Here is a 21,743-nt window from a genome sequence, read left to right on the forward strand (position 1 = left end):
TGACTGAGCCATCCAGGTGCCCCACTTTTTTTTTTTTTTATTAATAACACCTCTTGGAGGGGCATCTGGGTGGCTCAGTTGGTTAAGCATCTGACTTCAGCTCAGGTCATGACCTCGCAGTCCTTGAGTTCAAGCCCCACATCAGGCTTTGTGTTTTTAGCACTGAGGCTGCTTTGGATCCACTGTCTCCTTCTCTCTGGATGCCCCTCCCCACCCCCACTTGTTCTCTCTCTCACACACACACAAAATAAATAAATAAAACTTAATAATAAAATAATGTATCTTGGCTATCTTTCCATGTCAGTGCATACCATACCTATTTCACCTCTTTAAGCTGTTGTATAATAAGACTGGGTCATAATTTACTTATTTCGTTATTTCCAATTTTTCACTATTAACAACACAGAGCTGCACTGAATGTCATTGTCCCTACTTCCTGGACACATGTGGAAGTGTTTCTCTAGAATAGATAGGAGATATCTATTTTTAGCCATTTCTATTTTTAGTCCTTCTGTTTGTCATGATTAAAGTAAGATGCTAATCATTTGTTTCTTGATTTTCCAAATTTAAAACTTATTGATTAACTCCTTACTATGAGAGATGGAAATTTATCTCACTTATATGACCTTTCACCTCGCTTCCACTGCCAAATTTTGCCTTTTTTATAATTGTCTTTTCTATTATTTTCACAGCTTTATAGAATACACCTAAATATCTAGTTTTCATAACATAAACTTTAGACAATCCTTTGATTCTTTACCATGAACAATAAGGGTATTAGCACCTCTGTTTCATCCCCCTCTCCTCTCCTCCTAACCTCTTCAGTTACAGTATTACTTTTACCTTGTCCAGGTTCATAACCTTTACATTCTATCCTGTAACTGTATAATCCTCCATGGTTTTTCTGTGGACTGATTCTAAAAATGGGAAACCTTCAATAATGTTTTCATATCATGCCTCTTTAAATAATATTCTCCTTATACCCAAGCATTGTGGTCAAACCCTTAGAGAAGAAGTGGTACCTTTCAAAGAAACCTGTTGAAGCATCAAGGTCAAAGAAATTGCATTTTCTTACACTTTGTCACATGCTGGAAATCATGCTGCATTTTAGTTTGCTTTATAGATGGAGCTTAACTTTCTGGCAAAATCCTTCCACCTCTGACATTTCTAAATTTTCTATCCTACTTTCTTTCCTCCCTTCTTCCCCTTCCCCTCATGATTTCTTATGCAATTTTGCCTTCATCCTCCACATGAGTTTGGGGTTACAGTTTTCTTTGCTCCATTTCACCTGTAGACAAGTTTTTACCCATTTTCTTTTTTCCAGAAAGTCATCAAATTCTCTGGTCTGTGAACAACTCCTCCCTCTTATTCCCTTTTGTGCATCCTTACTCTTATTTTAGTAGGAGTTTGGGAGAAGCGGATTCAGTAATCCATCTTGAACCAAATAAAGCAGGAATTTTTAAAATGTCCCATTAAACACCATTGTTTCCTTGAAGGCATTTTCTTTTTTATTTTTTTTAACATTTTTTTATTTTTGAGAGAGAGAGAGACAGAGTGCAAGTGGGGGAGGGGCAGAGAGACAGGGAGACTCGGAGCCTGCCTGAGAGCCTGTCATCACAGAGCCTGACATGGGCTCCAACTCACTAGCCATGAGATCATGACTTGAGCCAAAGTCAGAGGCTTAACCAGCTGAGCCACCCTGGTGCCCCTCTTTGAAGGCATTTTCAACATATGGGTGCCGATTTCAGTAAACAAAGCAACTCTTAGTTTTCTAATTAGCCAGAGAGTAGTCTATAACCCATTCCATAAAACTAAACCCTAGAACCTGTCAGAAATGGTGTTTGTCACTCAGTCTGTTATAAGGCACCTAGTCTAAAAACTTGATCTCTACATCCTTATCTGTCTGTCTTGGCTAAGAAGGGGAGGGACTGAAGAAAGACTCCAAGGTCCATGGCAGGTTTTTCACCATTTTTCAGTGCTGCTTCCCCAGAGAACTGACACTGCTGATAGTCCAGAATAAGTCAAGATAACATAATGGGTAAGAATCTGGGACCCAGGGATTCTGACACTTCATAGCTATGTGATTTTTTTTACTACTTCATTCCTTGAGCTTCAGGTTGCTCATCTATAAAGTGGAAGTAATAACAGTGTTCATCTTATGGGGGTGTTATGCCAATGAAATGCAGTAATACAGTAAAGTACTTGGTGCCAACACATAGTAAGCATCCAATAAATGTTAGCTATTTTTATAATCAACTTTGGAATTTGAATATACAGTTCTCTATGGGAAATTCCAGAGGAAGGAAGGCATGTGGTCCCCACCTTCACACAGATCCTACTTAGTCTAAGGAATGGCCAATATTTTCACTCTAATGTGCTTCATATATGGCAAGAATTTAATGGATATCTGTTGGATAAATAATTGAATAACCTTTGGTCCCAAAAGCAGACATGGCGTCTCTTTCCAGGGAATACTCAAACAGAAATAAGACACATATTATATAAACAAATACTGAGTACAATTTAAACCCAGTCCACTCATATGGTAATTCGTTTAACCACTATTTGTTACTCACTGACTATGTGAAGAAATTATGTTAGATCATTTAACAAGATGTAGTCCCTTCCTTCAAGGGGTTTAAAGTCTAGTATATAAGACTTATACACAGAGCTAAATACATTAGGATGAGTGTGTTACTGACCAGTCAGAGCAAGGGAATATTTTAAGATGCATTATTTCCATGCCCAAGTCCTCTCTTCCCTCCCTGGCCCACCTTCCATCTCTCTTGATGTGTCTATAGCAACATTTATCTCTAAAGTAATAAAAAAATCATGTGGACTGTGTCTGAAAAAATGGAGATAGGTGCATAGCTCCCTACTTTCCTGAAGAAACCTATGGATTTAATCTCTTTGCAGGCAAATGAACTTCCCAGGAAGTACACATTTCCCCACTGATTTCCTAATCCTAGCCACTCTTTGACTTCTTTTTCTGTGACGGAAAAACCCTTTCCTCCATTTAGTCATCTTATAAGTACATACCTATGGGGAAGTTTAACCTTGGGCGGGAGGGGGAATCTTTCACTTGCAAATTCCACTTTACCTCCAACTATGTCTATTCTGGATGTAGAGAATGGTGTGGAGATAAAAAAACCTTTGAAGCTAAACGTGAGTCCAAATCTCAGCTCAACTTTTTACTAGATGTGTGACCTTAGGCAAGTTAACTTAAGCTCTCTGAGTCTCAGTTTCCTCCCACATAAAATGAAAATCATAGTGCTGTGTCGGAGACTGCTAGTTCTTTCCCTAAATTCAGCCTATCTCTTACCATAGGAATAGAATTTTTAGCTGGTCACAAGGTTGCCTAGAATAGAACAAGCCTTTCTTGGCTACAGGGATGCAGGTGGAAACAACGGTGTGCTGGTAAAGGCTTAACTGACTCTACACACACACACACACACACACACACACACACACACAGTATGTACATATATGCACCTAGCACCTAAGTTTATTAAAATGTTACTAATGTCAAAGATATACAATTTACAATTAATAAAATACATAGTACTCTATTATAAGTTCCATGCAGCCAATTAACTGGATCTTACAGAATGCTTTGGTTCATTGTTGCTGAACTCCTATATCTGTATGCAACCTATGATTACAGCTCAACCATGATTTGACAAATGGAGTTCCATTCCAATTCCCTAACTCTTTTCCCAATAAATTTCTTTGCCATTAAATCTGAAATGTGATCTACTACTAAACTATTTTTCATCCTCATATAAATTATATCATTAAACTGAAATCTCTTTCAGCTTTAGCACTACATGTGTCAGAACCTCCGTCATTTGTCAATGAAGTGAGTGACTTCTATGCTGAACTGGATAATAGTTTTCTAATGCTGGAAGAATACTGCCTTAATGTTTTGTGCTATTCATAATATAGTGACCACAGACACAGCACACTTTTAAGTTTCATCTACATTTTTAACAATTTCTCCATCACTTTCCTAAGTTTAGACAAAGAACAAAATAATAAATCAAACCCTGACTTGAAGCATTTGCTAATTTCCATAGTGTAAATATTCTCATCATGGCTGAGTTCAAGCTACCAGCATGAGGTCACTGAACACAGACTAGGGAAGAAATAAGCTTTCCTCATATGAAAGCAATAAATATAATTTCACATGTTATGGTTATGTGGAATTCTCTGAGTTGTCTATGTTTTCTTACAATGCCTACCATTGTTTTCTCCCTCTCATTTGTGAGAATTTTCTGTATGTTATCAGTCATGTGTATCATCTATCACTAGAAGTTAAGGCAACATGAATACAGGTATTCAGACAAATAACAAAATAATAAATCAAACCCTGACTTGTAGCATTCGCTGAATGTTTTATTTAGCATTGCCTCTGGTAACACCCATCCTATAAAAGGTGTTCAAACAAATATTTGTTAAATAAATAAATTTGTTAAGCGAATGTTGCAAATATTTCCCTGGACCATAATTTGTCTTATTTTATTCATGTTTATGCTTTTTGCCATACAGAAATGTTAAATTGTATGTTGTTTAATATACCTGCCATTTCATTTATTGCATCAGAATTTTGTGTCCTATTTAAGAATGCCTCTCTCAACCCAAGGTTGATTATTCTCCTAAAATTTTCTGAAAGTTTTATTTTTTTTTTGTTGTTACATTTAAATCTGGAATCCATCTGGAATATATTTTTGTATATGACATGCATTTCTTCCAGATGGCTAGCCCATTGTGCCACTTCTGTAAATAAATTATTTTTCTCTGCTAAACTGAAATTCTACCTTTGTGGTACAGTAAGTTCCCATGTGTGCTAGACTCTATTTCTGATTCTCTAATCTGTTCCAGTATCGATTTGCCTACTTCTGGACCTGTATGATACTCTTTTGATACACTGACTTCGCAGTAATGGCAATATAATAACAGAGCACAACTCTGTTATATACTATTTACTACATCCTATTGTAAGCAATTTAGATTTAATCTTCACAAAAACCCTATGAGGTAGGTACTATTAGTATCCTCATTTTACTGAGGATGAACTTAAGTAGCAGAGGTTAAGAAGCATGCTCTGCACCACACCACCAGTAAGTAGCAAAGCCTGGGTCTGAACCAATGCAGGGCAGCTCCAGAGCCGACATTCTTTTTTTTTTTTTTTAATGTTTATTTATTTTTAAGAGAGAGACAGACAGAGCATGAGTGGGGGAGGGGCAGAGAGAGAGAGAGAGAGAGAGAGAGAGGGACACAGAATCTGTAGCAGGCTGCAGGCTCTGAGCTGTCAGCACAGAGCCTGATTCAGGGCTCGAACTCATGAACCTTGAGATCATGACCTGAGCTGAAGTCAGATGCTTAACCAGCTGGGCCACCCAGGTGCCCCCAGAGCCTAGGTTCTTAACCAGTAGGTTAAACTACCTTTGTGGAGAGCTTGCAACCTTTTATTATTCCTTTAAAGAATAATTTTCTTTGCTATACCTGGAATTTATTCTTTCATAGACTTCTTTAAAATAATTTTTCTGAGTTTCCAGACAAAAACTAAACCTCTCTATGGGATTCTAATTAGAATTGTATTAACTTTATACATTAATTCTGGGAAGCATATGTTTTATGAATTAAGTCTTTCCATTTAGGAACATGATCATTTCTGTACATCGGGTACACTTATAACTTTTCACTTATTCTTTATTAAGATTTTGTAGTTTCCCTTATATAGGTCCTGTACCTTGTGAAATTTTATCCCAGCACTTTATAACTTGTGTCATTGTTGTGAATGAATATTTCCCCCATTAAAATTATAGAGAAAAACCTATTGTTTTTTGTTTGCATGTGTTGTATGTGGTTGTATATCTATAAGGTATTCAATCACCTTATCAAATTCTCCTATTAATTCTACAAGTTTTTTTGATCACTTGAGTTTTCTAGGAACACTAGAATCACTTATAAGTTGAGATAATATTCTTCCTCCCTCCCTCCTTTTCCCTAATTTACTTTTCGGTTACTTGGTGGTAAAATTAATGTAGGAAAGGCAGGATAAACCCTTGATTCTTTCTCTTTTATTTACTAACTTTTAGGATAATGAATTACTTTCCTATAATTCTCTGAAAGTGATCAGTTTTCTTTTCCTAGTTCTTTAAATGCTGTGTTAAGATACATATAACATGAAATTTACCATTTGTGACATTTAGTACATATGACAATGTTGTGCAACCATTGCCTTACTCTAGTTCCAGAATATCTTCATCACTCTGAAAAGAAACCCCCTACTCATTAAGTACTCACTCCTCTTTCCACCCTTCCTCCCAGCCCCTGGAAACTACCAATCTGCTCTCTGTCTCTATGAATTTGCCAATTCTGGATGTTTCATATACCCGGAATCATATGAGATGTGGCCTTCGTGGCCTGTTTCATCAATTAGTTTTTAAAATGTTATGAATTCATGGATTGAAGCACATTTGATAGGTTTCAATCAATTACAATTATTATCTTTTTGAAGCTCAAAGTTTCCTCTTTGGTCAGTATGTGCCTCTTCTGGTAGGCCTCAATTCTTTTGACACATTCAGACTATTCTTTGCTTAGTATTACATGACATTCTAGGCTTTTTTTTTTTTTGTACATGTCTTGTGGCAGACTTGGAATTGGCTATTTCTCCAAGAAATAGAATTGTTTTTTAGTGAGAAATGGTATTTTAAGACCACACTTTGGGTACTAGTTTAGCTTATTGCTATTGGGTTGGTTATTGTTTCTAGGCTTTTTTAGTGGACAAAGCTAGGTAGCATACATGTCTAAACCTATATTTATATTTTCAAAGGTAAACTATCTCATAAGTTTATATTGATATTTCTAATTCAGTTCAGTCTAAAGGTTTTTACTCTATATATCCTTTCTTTCATACTATGAATGTTGGGTCTCAAGTAAAAAAGGGATGGCAGAATTAGAATATCCCATGATTATTTATTTATTTCATTCTATTCTACAATACTATTTACTGAGAATAATTAGAATTATTTTTATTTAAAAATTTTTTTTAACATTTATTCATTTTTGAAAGACAGAGAGAGACAGAGTGTGAACAGGGGAGGGGCAGAGAGAGAGAAAGACACAGATTCTGAAGCAGGCTCCAGGCTCTGAGCTGTCAGCATAGAGTCCAATGTGGGGCTCGAACCCAAGAACTGTGAGATCATAACCTGAGCCAAAGTTGAATGCCTAACCAACTGAGCCACCAGGCACCCCTAATTAGAATTAGTTTTTACATTATGCTCTCCCTATCCCCCCTCATCTTTTTTTATAATTGTAGTATATCTGTATTGCTTGAGCACATAAAGATTCTTTACTAGACTCTTTTCCTTTTTTTTTTTTTAAATGTTNGCCACCCAGGCGCCCCTAGACTCTTTTCCTTTTAATTCTCATTTAGTCTTGGTCTACAGATTATCATATAATCTATATATAATGTTCACCGAGAGTCCTTACATCAGTGTGTCTCTAGTCTTTTGATTGCAGTTCATTCTCCAGTAGATTCCTCAGAAAGGACTCATGGGTCCAGTATTCTCTGAATTACTGCATTTTGATAATTGTTTATCTTTGCCCTTTATGCTTGAAAGTCAAGGCTTCTGGATATAAAATCCTTGGCTCACATTTGCTTTTTTTGAGTATCTTGTTTTACTTCCCCTTCTTCTGTTACGTGGTATTGCTGTTGAAAAGTTTGATGCTCATCTAATTTTCTTAACCTTATGCTTCAATCTCTGGTTTTGCTTAGATAACCAAAACCCTGACTAGTTCCAGCAGTGTTTCCTCAGTGTGAGGCCCCACCCTGCAAGGGAGCCTTAGTAGGTTGTCTGGGGCGGTGTGCAGGGCCAGGGTGCTTCAGCCTCTCAAGGGGCCTGTAACACCCACCTGCTGTTTGGTTGGGCCAAACTCCTCAGTTTTACCTGCTCCCCCCTAATTGTCCTTCCATTTTTTCCAGTGAAAGCCTGTTGGCCATTTGGGGATCTTCTGTTTTCACATCTATCAGATGCTGCATTGCTTCCCTCTGCTTTCTCCTATGCAAGCTCTGTGATACCATGCAGGTCTGTGGCTCCTGACAGTTTGTCCTTACTTGCTTGTTTTTTGAGACTTGTGTGGATACCCTCTCAACCAGTTTCACTATAAGCATTATCCAGGCATGGGCTTTTGATTTTGCTATCCATTGCTCTGTTTTTAAATAGGGAATCAATCAGAGAGATTAAAGAATGACACTGCCACCACCGTCAACACTGGGGAGAATTCTTTTCTCTCTCTTACCTCCACTCAATTATTAGTTGCTATTTCCAATCCCTTTGGAGCTGGAATGTGTCCAAAAGAAGGAGAGAAAAGATGGGTAGAAAGTTTATTTTTGACAGAAACTGTTATAAGCTGGCTTCACATTTCCTAGGCCTTTTTTTTGTTCTCTCTCTTTTTTTTTTCTTCTTTTCTCTCATGGCCATTTGTGTCATTTTTTCCAGAGTTTTCCCGCTGGGTCCTTCAGACAGGAAATCTAGTGATGTGGGCAATGAGTTCTATGCATCCTCTCTCAGTTGGTCTCCACTTTGCCCATTACCACTGTATAAACTCTCTGTTGGATTCTCATAGACCTCTCACATTGTGCTCTTGGCAAGAATCAAAAGGGCTGATTCTCTCTCTCTCCCCAGGCTTATGTCTGGTCTAAGGGAAGGAAGTCCTGTCCTCTGTCCCAACAAACACTGCAGGGCAGATTAGTTCCTGTGTTTTGCCACTGGAATAGCTAGTCTCTTGCCCAAGATAATTCTTAGGTGGGACTAAGACCCCAAACTTTTGTGCTCTTGACCCTCACTCTCACTCCTCCCCGACAATATCAGGGAACACAAATCAAGCTTCCTGGGTTGCTCAATTGAAATCTCTAGATTTAGACTTGGGTCTGGAGGTAATACCCCCTTCTCCTTTGGTGGAGGAGAGTAGGAATGACAGCTGTTATTTCCAAAGAAAGCCTCCTGACAAATTTCTCTCCTTAATTTCCAACTTTTTATCCTTTTGTGGCTTCAAGGTGGGTAAGAGCTTCAAAAATTATGTAATAAATTATTACTTTTTGCCTTTACAAATTCTGCATGTGCTTTGGTCCTTCTTTTAGGATACAGTCATGCAAAGTCTGATCCACCTTGCAGCTTCCGCTGAAACTTCAACTTGAACGTAGTGTTATGTTTTAATAAGAAAACATTCATTTCCTTTGTATTCTCAAATCATAGTTATAAAGTTCAATTTATTACTCACTCATAGTATTTTCTCATACTGTCTTCTTTCTTATTCTAAAACTTATAGTTCTCAGTTCTCTTTCCTATATTTGCCCTTTAATTAGGTTTAAGAGAGATTTACCCACTTTATTGGTCCTTTTCAAATGTTAAACTTTGAGGACTTATGAGAATTTCATAATCTTTTATATTTTTCAATAATCCCAACCTTGTCTTTATTAATTATCTCCTATTTCTTTTGATTTCCTTGTTCTTTTACTACTTTCTTAAAAATAAATTCATTACAAATTTATTTTTGGTACTCAGGCTACATATTTTCCTCAGAGTACAGTTTTAGCTATGACTCATTGGTTTTCTTATAATTTCTGTTTCATTATTTTTTATATAATTTGTCATTTCAGATTTAATTTCCTCTTTGATCAAAAAAATTATCATATAAAAATTAATGGAATAAAAGTAATGCAGAAATAAATAAAATTGGAATGAAGGCAATGCACAAGAGGAAAGACAACAAAAAGTGAACTTGACCCCTCCTCCCAAATTTGCAGTAATTCGCTAAATGGAAGAAATACATTTTTAATAGTAGCAATGAATAAACTCCTGTGTTGTCTGACAATCCAAATAATGAAGATGATAAAATATGATCATAGTGGAAAAAATTATATCACTTTGTGATTTGGCATAAAATACTGGGTAACAAATAATTATATAACATGCATGTAAACTTTATGATGAGGTCATTGATGACAAACTGGTCAATAGATATCATCGATTGAAAGATAGTTTAAGGTTAGTTGTTGAATAAGAAAATTTGAAATGACATGAAATCTTATAGCTTATATATGAAAGAAATTTGATAGACATTTCCCCCAAATTATATGATAATACCAATATCAAATTTAATTTTGGAAATTTTCCAAACCATCATCAATAAAAACAAATTTTAATCAACCATGCTAGAGGAAAAACTGAATTACCTGTCTATTTTCTCTATGGAAAATAATAGTATAGTATCATTGTCATGATGAGGCAATCAAAGGGTATGCAGCCAAAATATTATGGAGGAGTGTCAGGAAGGTAAATAAAATATTTTTAGGTTATTATATTATGTTATTTTTCTGTATTTTCTAATATTGGGAGAATGTATTCACTTATCCATTTTTAAATTTTTTATGTAACTTCTCTTTACATTCTAAATAAATATTCAGGTTTATATCTAATTTTGTATTTGTAATATTTTTCTTAAAGAACACTTCTTCCTCTGTTCTCCTCTCCATAAATTTATAAGCTTTAGGCTTCCCAAAACTTGTCTGCCCAGATTTGAACTAATCTCAGTGGCTTTCCTTCTTCAGACACATTCTACTTACAGTAGCTTATTTCTTAAGGGGTAATGATGGTGATTTCCGTGTACTGTGTGGGACAGGTTTTATAAGGAATCTGAGGCTGAAGGTAACATCAGTTCCCAGATTTCCTTCTCTCTCTCTCTCTCTCTCTCTCTCTTTTTTAACATTTATTCATTTTTGAGAGACAGAGTGTGAGTGAGGAAGAGGCAGGGAGAGAGGGAGACACAGAATCTGAAGCAGGCTACAGGCTCTGAGTTGTCAGCACAGAGCCAGACACAGGGCTCGAACGCACGAGCAGTGAGATCATAACCTAAGCTGAAGTCAGATGCTTAACCTCACCTGAGCCGAAGTTGGAAGCTTAGCCGACTAAGCCACCCAGGCTGCCTTCAATTCTGAGATTTCTTAGTGGGCCTCTAAAGCATTATCTGAAAAAAAAAATCAACATGGTTTTTGAGACACTTGGCAGCTATTAGAACATTAATATCAAATTGGATCTCTACCCTGCTTCTTGATCTAATACATTCCAGATGGAGAAAAGATTTAAATATAAAAATGAAGTCATAAAATACATATGAAAATTCCTATACAATATCAATGTGGGAAAAGGTTTTCTAAGTATGATACAAATCCCAGAGGCCATAAGAGAAAAGACTGATAAATTTTAATGAATAACAATTAAAACATTCTGCTTTCCAAAAAATAATAAAGTTAAAAGACAACAATGAGAAAAAAAAACTATTAATAACACATATCTGAAAGGGTTTATTTCCTTAATATAAAAAGATTAATAAGAAAAATTATCAACAACCTAATAGAAAAAATAGGCAAAGAATATTAACAGATGCTTTATCAAAAAAGAAATACAGGGACACCTGGGTGGCTCAGTTGGGTAAGCGACCAGCTTCAGCTCAGGTCATGATCCCATGGTTCAAGCCCCACATCAGGCTCTCTGCTGTCAGCACAGAGCTCGCTTCAGATCCTCTGTTTTCCTTTCTCTCTGCCCTTCCCCACTCCTGCTCTCTCTCTCAAAAATAAAACTTATTTTAAAAAAGAAATACAGATGACACGTGAACATATGAAAAGTTGTTCAATCACAACTTTTCATAAGATTTGATAAGAGAAATGCAAATTCAAACTGACAGATTGGCAAAGATCCAAAAGCTTGTGACACATTATGTAGGTGAAGATACTAGGAAGCAGGGGATTGTTTGTGCAAGTGTAAATTAGCACAACTTCTGGAAAAGGCAGATTAACCTTGACACAGCAACTTCACTTTTAAAAATTAATCTTACAGATATGTCTAGATCTGTAAATTGTTACAAGCAGAAAGCCATTCATTGTAGCATTGTTTCCAATAGCATAATGCTGGGAAACAACCTATGTATCTATCAAAAGGCGACTGGTTAAATACATCATGGAATGCTATGCAGCCACAAAAATAGAGAGCAGTTCTGTGCAGATATGAAACCATCTTAAAAATGGATCATTAAAAATGAAGTGTTCAGGGGCACCTGGGTGGCTCAGTCAGTTAAGCAGCCAACTTTGGCTAAGGTTGTGATCTCATGGTTCCTGAGTTCCAGCCCCATGTCGGGCTCTGTGCTGACAGCTCAGAGTCTGGAGCCTGCTTCGGATTCTGTCTCCCCTCTCTTTCTGCCCCTCCCCAACTTGCACTGCCTCTCTCTCACTCTCTCTCTCAAAAATAAATCATTTTTTAAAAATGCAGAGTTCAGAGTGGGATGCTGATGTTAAAATGAATGCATTTCATACTTACACTTCCATGGAATATCCCTTTAGGGTAGTGGTTGCTTTCAGGTAGAGAACTAGGGTAGGAGTGTGTAGGAAGATATCTTACTTTTCACTAGATATCCTTTTCACTTTTTGAGTATTATTCCATGTATCTATATTATCTTGCCTAGTAAAAATGCTACAATTATTTATTAAAAATAAGATATGAACTGTAACTAGGCTAGTGACAATATTTGAGCATTGGTAGTTCTTTCCCTAAAGGTACAATATTGGGCACATGGAGAAAAATCAGGTAATATAACCTAAGCAAGGCTTAAATGTAACATTATCCTATGCAAAGAAGATTGTCACTCTAACAGTGATCTATGAAGGGATGCCGAGGAGTTTCTGAATTATCCAACTCCCCGTCAAGGCCTAACCTCAGGAGAACACAAAACTTGAAGTCTGAAGCCTATTTAGCCATATTATATTTACCTGTCTGAAGGAAGACCGAGCTGATAGATAGGGGCTGGTCAACATGAGGTCCAGAAAAGGGAGGCCAAGAGTAGAATTTGACAGTATTTGTCTACTACTGACTCAGGGAGATGTTCTCTGGAATGTTGTGTCAGTTGTGTCTTTTAGTTTTCCTGTAAAATTTGTAACCCATTTAAATGATCTTTGAGGGGCGCCTGGGTGGCTCAGTCGGTTAAGCGTCCGACTTCGGCTCAGGTCAGATCTCACGGTCCGTGGGTTCGAGCCCCGCATCGGGCTCTGTGCTGACAGCTCAGAGCCTGGAGCCTGTTTCGGATTCTGTGTCTCCCTCTCTCTCTGCTCCTTCCCCACTCATGCTCTGTCTCTTTCTGTCTCAAAAATAAATAAACTATAAAAAAATTAATTGATCTTTGAATAGTGGCTGAGAACATGGCCTTTGGAGACAAAAAGATCTGGGTTCAATTCTCAGTTCTTCTGTTTATTATCCAGGTGATTTGGGGCACACGCTGTTTATGTATAGGTAAAGGGGGGATAATAGTTTTTCCTTGAATAATCTTTACCTGAATACTGTTGCAGGTCAAAGAAAATAACAGAAAAGGTCTAGTATAGTGGCCAGTATGTAGTTAGTGCTTACTGAATAGTAGCTATTTTTTTAATTTACAGATTGCCTTTATCATCTGTGCAGCTTAAGATTTTAAGGGCTGATTAATAATTGAAACATTTAAATTGAGTCAAGTGTATAGCATTTTGTCATTAGCAAGGTAAGACATGGCCTTCTAGACAGGGTCTCTTGGAAAGTGAGAGAGGATCAGACTATTTTCTTTCTCTCTTTTGTTCCTCTATTTGTTTTTGAAGCTCTTGGTATTATATAATCACAGAATAACAGATAAACATATGTATTAGAAATTCTAAGACTGGCTTGCAAAAAGAATCATAGTGTGTTTTAAATGTTGTTTATGTTAAATGTAGAGAGAGATGTATTTGTGTTCTTTGTATAATAATATCTGAAATGTTAACATATGTTGCACCACAGGATGAGTTTTACATGAATGTCCTCTTCTTTTAGTCACTGTGCATCTCTGGGACTGGGTGGATGGCCTCCTTTGATGATAACATCAAATGTCTGAAGTTGAAGCGCTTTGTGAGTGTGAGAACCAGCCAATGGCCATCCTGAATTGCAGCTCCAGTGATAGACAGGCCCTGTTATATGGAGTAAGGCAGAACAGAAAGGCAAACTTCTTTAATGGGCTGTAAAACTCAGACATACACATTTCTCTCTTGCTCAGCATTTCTAACTTGCCAATGACAAAAGCCAGCATTTATGTCTTGTGTCTTCCTCTCAGTTGGTGTGACATACTCTTTAACACTAATCTGGGTGGGTTACCACTTGGGGGCCTGGAAAATGCTCTTGCAATGCAGGGAAAACTCAATCCACTCACATTTCCCTGTGTCATGGGGAGCTGCTTCAGCCCAGTTAAAATCGAGAAATGATACAGTTAGGAGACTTTACAAGAATCAGGAATTAGCTTCTAAGAGGGGTCTTCAGTTGGACACCAAAGAGAAATGGCCCATTTTCTCCCTGGTTGAGTGAGTTTTTGCTGCTAACCTGTAAATTCTACACCATTTCAAAGTTACTGGCTGAGAAATTAATGGAAACTGAGCTGGGAATTTTTTCTTTCTTACCCTTATGTGCAATGCCTTATTTAAAATAATTCAGACTCAAAGTGAATTTCTAGCAAATGGTGCTCTGGCTGCTATTAAATTTATTGATGGCAAATCCATCATCCTTGCTTTTTATGTATGATGTCGCTGATGTGGTAATTTTTTTTTAAAGCTCCATGGTGAGACTTTCTTAAAACTCACCCCGTCTGTCTGCCCGATAATGCTGTAAGTGATTTCAGGTTAAGATGGTTAAGATACTATTTAGCAAATTTAAGTTGCCATGTTGAGATTTTATGGCAAAGTTTTACAAAATCATTAAGTAAACCATGCTTATTTTTTCTATATTGGGATTTTTTTGATGTGCTAAGGTTTTATATAAATTTGTTATTTATCTTGATGAAAGCCAGATAAATAAATGCTCCTATTGTGTGTAATAACTCAAATCTTTGCTTTCACAAGGCCAGAGCAAGGCTGAAAGGAAATTCATCTCAAAGCTATTAAGAAAAGCCAGATAGAAAGGGAGCATAAAAATGAAATGAACTATGGTGAAAGGGCCAGACCCTCTTCCAGACTGCTCTACATCATCCCAGTTACCCAGGTGGAACAAAGATTTAGAGCTCCAAATAGAACTGAAGAATGGAAAGAAATGATGTGGGATGGTCTGAGAAAGGGATAAATCCATCCTGTGTTCATGGAAGATACAGGGAGAAAAAGAAGTCATTTGGCAAAATCTCAACAGCCTAAGCTAAAATTAACATGTCCCACCCCAAACTGCCACAGTGGCCCCCATTTGAATACACCTCAAAAGCAGCCCTTGTTTCCACTGCTTTGTTTCCTGCCCAGGCGTGCAAGGGGACAAAACAAAGGAAGTGAAGAAACCACCTGGGTGTCTCCTCCCTGATACGTGGGGGACTGGTTGGTTCTAACTTTCCAGTTGTCACTGAAGCCCCTGGTGACTACAAAGGGTACAAAGAAATTCTGACAAGTGATTTGGACCTTGAGGGTTTCCTCTAATAACCCACCTTGGGTGACTTTTCTTTTAAAGTCTCTACAACTGTGTAGCCCAGGGCTTGATGTCACACTGCCTTCTCTATCGTCTGTTAGAACACCTGCATGTCTTATCTTTCCATCATGTTAGAGGATCTTGTGAATTCCTGGAAAACCTAAGCTTTTATTCCCACTCACCCAGTGGAATTTCCTCAATTGCAGTATTTTTCTCCTTTTTCTGGGTCCAAATCTTGTCCAGCCCTCAAAGGGCAACTAAAACTATTTCCATTTTGAGAAAACTTCTGTAGTACCACTAGTCTTTCCTTGTGGCTGCCAACTTCCTATGTTTGGAAAATTACTTTTGTAGGGCCCACTTTCCCCTACAACATTGACAATGCTGGCTACTCACTTTCCCAGCTTTCATTGCAGCTAGTTAGGGTGTGGGCATGTGACCTAGGTTCTTCCAGTGAAACTCCTCCATCCCAAACTAGCTGTGAGAAGAAGCAGGGATGGTGCAGAATCCATTCTGGTGACCAGTGGGGGCTGCTGCAGCAGCAAATGATCTGTCTTCCAGAGGCAGTAATGGCTGTGGTCCCTGCAGCTGAATTGGTTGTGTCCTCTGTGCAAGTAACACAGTCTGTGTCCAGCAGCAATGGCTGTGATGTCTTTGCCATTCCAGTTGCTCAAATAATTTACAGCATTGTTTCTGCCTGCACAACCTCTAAGCCCAGTTCTCTCCTCATGGAGATTCTGTAAACTACCCACTAGTTTTCTTTAACAGTTTTATTGAAATATAATTCACACACCATACAATTTTACCCATTTCAAGTGTACAATTCAATGTTTAAAAAATTTTATGTTTATTTATTTTTGAGAGAGAGAGAGAAAGAGAGAGAGAGAGAGAGAGAGAGAGAGAATGAGTGGGGGAGGGGCAGATGTGGGGGAAGAGAATGTGAAGCAGGCTCCAGGCTCTGAGATGTTAGCACAGAGCCTGATGCAGGGTTCAAACCTGGGAACAACGAGATCATGACCTAGGCTGAAGTTGGATGCTCAACCAACTGAGCCACTGAGGCACCCCACAATTCAATGTTTTAAAATAAATTCACAGGATTGTGCTTTGATCACCACGCTCTAATTTTAGAACATTTTTGTCCTTGCAAAAGACACTCCATACCCATTAGCAGTTACTTTCATTCTTTCCTCTACTCCTGGATCTAGGCAATCACAAGTCTATTTGATATTTCCATAAATGTCGCTATTCTGGCATTTCATATAAATGGAATCATATAATATGTGGCTTTTTGTGACTGACTTCTTTCATGTTTTCAAGTTTCATCCATCTTTAACAGGTATTGGTAATTCATTCCTTTTTATTGTTGAATAATATTCCATTATATGGATATTCCAAATTTTATTTATCCATTCATCTGTTGATAGAGATTTGGGCTGTCGATAGATATTTGGATGTCTCTATGAGCATTCATGTGCAAGTTTTTGTATAGATGTTTTATCTTCTTTTCCCTTGAGTTTATACCCAGGAGTAGAACTGCTGGTATGGTAACTATGTTCAACCTTTGAGGAACTGATAAACTGTTTCTAGAGTGGCTACACTATTTTTTAATGTGTGAGGGTTCCAATTTTTCCATATGTTTGTTGCTGAATGATCTTTGTCATTATCTGTCTTTTTTATTATAGCCATTCTAGTGACTGTGAAGTGGTTTCTCATTGTGGTTTTGCCCACTACTTGTTAAATAAATTCTTTCTGCTTAAATCTAGTTTCTTGCAACTAGATCCCTGACTGATTCATTCTTTGTTCAGCACATACTGCCCTGTCCTATCTCTGGACTGTACTACACAGTTGAGCATTTATCCATTGCCTCCGTGTAAGATGCTTTTCTCCTCTCCAAGCTGGTAAGCTACTGGAGGTCAAAGAGCCTGTCACCTACTTCTGTGTCTCCTCTGTAGTGTCTGACCTGGAGCTTAGCACTTATGAGGCTTTAAGCACATACTTTTTAATTGAAAGATTGTCGATTGGTTCATCAAAACAGTTTCTTGCTTACCACACAATTCTAGGAATGTACATTTTATTCTCTCATTAAAAAGATTCAATCATGGAGGCATGTTGCAGGTGCTGGGGATATGGATCTTGGAGACTGGTCAGATTTGGGTTCTAATTCTATCTCTGCTGTGGAACTCAAGGATCAGTTAATTAGCCTCTCTGACCCATGGCTTTCCTATTTACAAAGAAAGATAATAACAGATATCTCAGATAAGTGCTATGAGGGTTAAACTACATCCTGTATGTAAAACAATAGAACAGGGTGTGTGGAAACTGCTCAATAAATATTAGTTTCCTCTGCACCCCCACACTCCACCCTGCAATTCCCACTCCCAGTAACCTGGCTTAGAGATGCATCTTAGTTATATTTACTGTTTTATAAGTTTATCAGAAAGGTGGATCAAGCCTGGTGCTTACATGACCTAAGTAGTGTTCTTGCAAACTGAGTATTATGTTGAGGGGCCAAAGCAATGGAAATCAGGGGAGAAGGGAGAGAAATTATCCAAGTTCAATGGAGAGAACAGAGAGCTGTTGATTTTAGAGAGGTCAAATATGAAATTGCCACTGAGAAGGAAGGAACAGGATGCAAGGATGCCTGGGCTCTGCTGTTTACATGTCCTGTTTCCCCAAAGGACTCTTTTTTTGGGTTATGACCACATAGGCATAGAATTTTTTTAAAGTGAAGTTGATGTTTATTTCAGATGACCTATTTCTAAGGGCATTCTGGGATCTAACTGGAAGAAGCCATGTGTACACCACAGGCTGAAGGATTAATCATGGGAGAGGCTGGCATGAATGTTGGTGTGTTATGGGAAGATCGTTGTCTGTGGCAGCTGTCTTTATCCATAGTATATTCAAAGAAAGCTTTCATCTTGGAGGGCTTTTCACGTTGTTGAGTGAAACTTTTCGTAATAGAGTTGTAAAGGTGTTGAGCTGACAAATGTATGAAAACTCTTGAGTTTGAGTCTGGGTTTTGAATGAAACTTACCTGGTGAACAATAAAACTTGCCACTTATTTAGTGTTAAAATTTTCTTTATCTTTTACCATGTAATTTAAGTTTCTTTAGTAAGAGTCAAAGTCCTGCTACAGATTCTTCAGTGAAAGCTCAGATACCAAATAAACCTGTAAGGGTCAACAGTCTGATACATTTTTTTTCTTTAATAGTTTATTCTCAAGTTGGTTCACATGTAACACCCAGTGCTCATCCCCATAAGTGCCCTCCTCCATGTCCATCNGATGAGGGACGTTGAGCATTGTTTCATGTGTCTGTTGGCCATCTGGGTGTCCTCTTTGGAGAAGTCAGACTGATATTTTTTATTAATGTGTATATTACTGGATGCATGCTTTTTGTGAGAGTAGGTTTTAGTGAACTGAGGGAAGTGATCACAAGGGAACAAGATTCCTAAAAAAGACACACTATAAAGGAGAAAATGGCATACAGACTGGGGAGGCTGCAGACAAGAAAACCAAGAAATTAACTTCTTGGTTTCCCCTACATGAGCCCTATCTGGCTTCACTGTCATCCAAAAGATATTTATTAAGCATCTACTATAGATTAGGTTTCTGTGCTAAGAACTTGGATAATAAGGCTGGGCCTTTACTGTGAAATCCCTTATACTGTGTATGGATCTGAACCCAATTTACCTCCTACAGCTTGGGTCCTGGAGCTCAAGACACTGAATTCTAGCCTAACTCAGCTTAGTTGTAGTCAACCTATGGGCTTGTGAGCATGAGTACAATGGACTGTTATTGTAAGCCTCTGATTCGGGGTGGTTTGTTACACAGTATTGTTGCAATAGCTGACTGATACATTATAATAAGTTTGGATTGTTTCTAAGAGCATCAGGGAGCCACTAAAGAATTTTAATCAAGGGAGAGCTTGATAATCTTTGAATTTTAAAATGATCTCTCTGGCTACAATAGGCTCACGGATGGCCATTACTCTTTTAGCTTGGGTGCCAGAATAAGACACATGGAGCAATAGTCAAGCAATAACTAGCTGCTAGCCCAAAGATAATACAGCCAGATAGAGACTATCTGAACCAACCTATAACTTGAAGCCTAAAGAATAGATTAAAAATGGCAAGATTGGATTTGGAGAGACAAGCAAGGACACTGGTGCAATCATGTAGGCTTGAACTTGGAAAGTGATCATAAAGGAAAGAGGATTATTTAGGTGATAAAACTGATTGGCCTTGGTGATTGTTTGCATGTGAGAGTTGCAGGAGAGGAAGGTTAAGGGTGACTTGGTTGATCAACAGGGTGGATGAGAGTGCCTTTCACTCAAGGAAAAACAGTTTTTCAAGGTGAAATGGCAGCAGAGGCAGACAGGTAGGTTCATTTAAAACATACTGAATTTTCGTTTCCAAGTTATGTCCAGAAGACATTTAGATACTCAGATCTGGTGAACAAGAGAGTGATCTGGCTGGAGACTTGCAGCTGGTTGCCATCCACAAACAATAGTGAGTTTCCTGGTGAATATATAATCTTCCCAAGGAGATGATGTGGCATGAAAGGTAAAGAGGGCCCAGAACAGAACTCCAGAGAGTTCTGACCTTTAAAGCATGGGTCCATGGGTCCTTCAAAGAAGAGCCCAGAACAGACACTGAATAGTTGTAGAGAGTAGGAAACAGTGGATTCATATAAACTAAAACAGTAAAGAATTGCACAAAAGAGGGAGTGGTAACAGTGTTAACAATTTGCAGAGAGAGAATGTGTCTGACCTAGACATCCAGTCACTGGTACTGGAGTGAAAAACAATTGGGTTCAAGTCCTAGATCAGCAACTTACTGTGTGATGCCTTTTTTTTTTTTTTTTTTTTTACCTCTTCAAGGCTTTTTTCTGTCCTGTAAAATGGGAATAATTTTAGTATCTATTTTATATGACTATTGGGACAATAAATGAGATTGTAGATGTATAAATACTTACTCTGAGAAGCATTGATGCATAGTGACCCTTCATTAAATCCTAACCATTATTATTGTTAGCCATTACTTAGAAAAAGGAAGTCATTGGTGATAAAGGAGATAGCCGTTTTAATGGCGTCTGGGACAGAAGTCACGTTGTGTTGGTAAGGAACGGAGCAGGAGCAGAGGAACCAGAGACATCAAGGTAGAAAACTCTGTTGCCTGATCATGAGGAGAGGAAAAAAATAGGATAATAGCTTAAAGTAAAGTAGAATAGAAGACATTTTAATTGTTTTATGTTTCTTTTTTCCATTTATTTATATATTTTTAATAAAAATGTATATATTTAAAGTGTACAACATGATGATTTGATATATATAAACATAGTCAAATAATTACTCTAGTCCAGCTAATTAACATGTCATCTCCTCACATAGTTACCAAGTTTGGTGTGACAAATGCACCTGACATATACTCTCTTAGCATATTTCCAGTGCTCAGTGCAGTATTATTAAGTATAGCAATCAGACGTATATATTAGATCTCTAGACTTTTTCATTCTATGAACTACACATTGTACACTTTGATCAACATTTCCCTATCCCCCCAACCAAGCCTCTAGAAGCCATTCTTTTTACTCTCTGCTTCTATGAGTTTCACTTTTTGTGTTTTTTTTAAGATCCACATATAAGTTATAAGTTGGATCACACAGGTTTTCTCTGTCTGGTTTATTTCACTTAGCATAATGTCTTCCAGGTTTATCTGTGTTATTACAAAAGGCAACATTTTCTTCTTTCCAAGGGCTGAACGGTATTCCATTGTGTATATATTTCACATCTTCTTTATCCATTCATCTGTTGATGGACATGTCTTGACTATTGTGAATAATGCTTTGGTGAGGATGGGACTGCAGATATCTCTTTGAGATCCTTATTTTATTTATTTATTTATTCCTTTGTGTATATACCCAGAAGTGGGATTGCTGGATTGTATGGTAGTTGTAGTTTTAATTTTTTGAAGAATCTCCATACTGTTTTCCATAATGGCTGCACCAATTTATAATCAACCAACAGTGTATAAGATATCCCTTTTCTCTACATTTTCCCATCATTTGTTAGCTTTTGTCTTTTTGATTGTGGCCACTCTAACAGGGGTTAGGTGATATCTCATTGCAGTTTTGATTTACATTTCCTGGATGATTTGTGATATTGAACATCTTTTCATATATCTGTTCACCATTTGTATGTCTTCTTTTGAGAAATGTCTATTCAGGTCCTTCCTATTTTTTAACTGAGTTACTAT

This window comes from Crocuta crocuta, unplaced genomic scaffold, assembly GCF_008692635.1.
Source record: "Crocuta crocuta isolate KB4526 unplaced genomic scaffold, BGI_CrCroc_1.0 scaffold118, whole genome shotgun sequence".
NCBI classification, from domain to species: domain Eukaryota; kingdom Metazoa; phylum Chordata; class Mammalia; order Carnivora; family Hyaenidae; genus Crocuta; species Crocuta crocuta.